Below are 2,910 nucleotides of genomic sequence, written 5' to 3' on the forward strand. Positions count from 1 at the left end.
TTGGAATGGGAACAAATATAGATCTCTTCCAGTCAGTTGGCCAAGTGGTTGTTCTCCAGATTTCTTGGCACAACTTGGTGAGCACATCCAGGGCAGTATCTGTACTGGATCTCCTTTTTTTGAATAGACACAAAGTGTGATGAGGTAGCTATCTTCCAAATTTCTTGGCATCAACTAGTGAGCCTATCTAGGGCTGGATCTGAAGAAACATCTCAGCTTATGTTCAGTTGATCTCCATTTGCATGACAACAGCCCAGAATAAGAGGTGCATAACAAAGTAGACTAGGGAGTGAGGGGAAGGAGGAAACTGTTTAACAATGAAGGAATCTTTTTAAAGAGAAAAGCAAACATGGAAGGGGGAGGGAAATGTGTAACAATGAATGAATGGAAACCCAAGTTTTCTGTAAGCTTTCTTTAAAATATCAACAAAAAGTAAAATTTTTCTTTTAAAAAAAAGGAGCTTTAAACGTCTTCCTTGAGTGCCATTGCTTCTTGAACATATGTTACTCACTAAAATAGTTTAATGTCAACCAATTATTTTTGGTACAGTGATTCTGTGTGGTTTTTCCATTTTATTTTGATGCTTCTTAGGTTATTCAGGAAACCAGTTACTTCAGAAGTGAGTGGCCAGCCCTGCCTAGTCTAGAAGCCACACTGAAACCTGAAATCTGCCCACCATAGCATTTACAATACCAGCGGCATAACTTCCAGTATTGTAGCAACATACAAGCCACACAGTAAAAGAAACTGACGGAAAAGTGCGAGTGTTTAGCTCCTAACTGAAAAGTCAGCAGCTCAAACCCACCAGTTGTTCTGTAAGAGGAGAATGTGCCAATCTGCTTCCATAAAGACGTACAGCCTTGGAAACAGTTCTGTTCTATCATGGGTCACTACGAATCAGAATCAACTCGGCTGGCAATGGATTTTGATTCATAATCTTAATTTCAGAAATATGACACATCTTTCTCCCACAGAGCAGCTGGTGAATTTGAACTACTAATATTTTAGTTAGCAGACAAGAGTGTAAATAATACGTTGTTATTAAATGTCACGACGTCAGCTAGAACTCACAGCAACTCTATGCACCACAGAACTGTTGATCCCTGTCCTCCTCCCAATCGCCACTATACTCAAGCCAGTTTTTGCAGACACTGTATCCATTCACTTCACTGAAGAAGGTCTTTCCAGTCTTTCGTTATCCATATTCAATCCTAGCTCAGCAAAGTAGTTTAAGTAGTCAGGGAGGAAGAAAGGTAACAATATGTGGTTAAAACCACTGATGGAGAAGCCCTGGTGGCTTAGTGGTAAGAACTTGTGCTGCTGACTCAAAGGCACGTGGTTCAAATCTACCAGCTGCTTCATAGGAGAAAGATGGGCAATCTCCTCCTTCCTTGCAATTCGCTACCTCTGAAAACCCTCTGGTGGGTCAGCTCTGAGTCAGTTCTGACTCAGTTGTACAAAAAAGCAACAATAAGAGTTTGATGAAGATGCCAATTTGCCCAAAGTCACACAGCTCGTAAGTAGTGGTCACAAGATTTAAACCCAGGGCTACCTGACACAGACTCCAATCATGTAGATAATTGGGAAGATATGTGCAAAAACCTTGAGAACAATGGGACCTCAGCACATTGACCAATGACTATGAAGTACACTCAATCCTGACACCAACCACATACTGTCTAAGCTCTATACTGTTCAAGTCAATGGCAAGATCACCTTCTGAACTGACAACTGTATGGCCCACCTGGCTCTGAAGCACGTGTGTACACCGCCTTGTGGGAAGGCCCAGAGAAGACAACAAGAAGGATCTGGTTAACTGACCAAACACTTCATTTATATTCTCATCCTTGGTGACATGAGAGGCCAGGGAGCCCATGGCATTTTGAATGGCCTCGCTATTGGAGTCCACACATAGAAGGTTCTCCAACATCCTCTGAAGGATGAAAGTAAATGTTGACCTTGTCAATTTCCGGGAAGAACATGTAGATCCAGAAAAGCTGACAGTCTTTGTAAGCACATTAAAAATAATACTGAGAACCAGTTCTCGCCTGGGAACAGTACTTCCTGGGCCCAACTCAGCTGATGTGTCCATCAGTTCTTTAGTTCTGGCTAGTGAGGGTGGTCTCATGCTGGGTCTTGGCGCCAGCGACTTGGAATTTGAAGTAGATCCCAGCGCCAATCCCGAGCTGGCCCTAGTTATTCAGGTTTCCATGGAAGAGCAGCAGCAGTAACAGGAGGGGCCTGGGAATGACAAGCAGCTGCAGCCTGTGCTTTTAAAGCTAGAATTGCTACGGCTGGGACGGAAGGTGAACGAGGTGGAATCTCAAGTCCTGGGACTGCAGATTCAGACGGTGCCCTGCTGAAGATCAGCATCACGAAGCAGGCGCTTGGTGACTCCGCCTTCTCCAGCCTATGAGCTCTAGGAAGCTCTGGTGGCTTCGTGCCAAGGAATTGCACTGCCAACACGAAGATTCATGATTCGAATCCACTAGCTGCTCCATAGGAGATAAATGGGCAATCTCCTCCCTTGTCATTTACTGCCTCTGAAAACCCGCTGATGAGCCAGCTCTTGGTCAGTTCCAACTCAACAGCACACAACAACAGTGAGCTGGTGACTTAGTGGTAAGGAATTGCACTGTCAACCCAAAGGTACACAGCTCGAATCTACCAGCTACTCCGTAGAAGGAAGGTGAACAATCTCATCCTGTGCAATTTACTGCCTCTGGAAAACCTAATGACAGAGTCAGCTGAGTGTCAGTTTCTACCCAAAGGTACATAATAGCAATATAACAACAAGCAGTATGACTGAGAAGGAGAGATTGCGTATGTCTCTACAGGGAGCAAAGTTTGATGCCAGCTCAGTCATGGGCATATCTGAATGAGGCAAGAAGAATGAGGGTTATGAAGGAA

At 44.1% G+C, this 2,910-nt stretch overlaps 1 pseudogene; it reads left to right on the plus strand.

Annotated features, from left to right (window-relative positions):
• LOC102850248 overlaps positions 1-2,416 on the plus strand; it is a 15,695-nt pseudogene extending 13,279 nt beyond the window's left edge.
• The last annotated feature ends 494 nt before the right edge of the window (positions 2,417-2,910 follow it).

Source organism: Elephantulus edwardii, unplaced genomic scaffold (genome assembly GCF_000299155.1).
Source record: "Elephantulus edwardii isolate Elephantulus edwardi_28Jun2011 unplaced genomic scaffold, EleEdw1.0 scaffold00028, whole genome shotgun sequence".
Taxonomy (NCBI): Eukaryota; Metazoa; Chordata; class Mammalia; order Macroscelidea; family Macroscelididae; genus Elephantulus; species Elephantulus edwardii.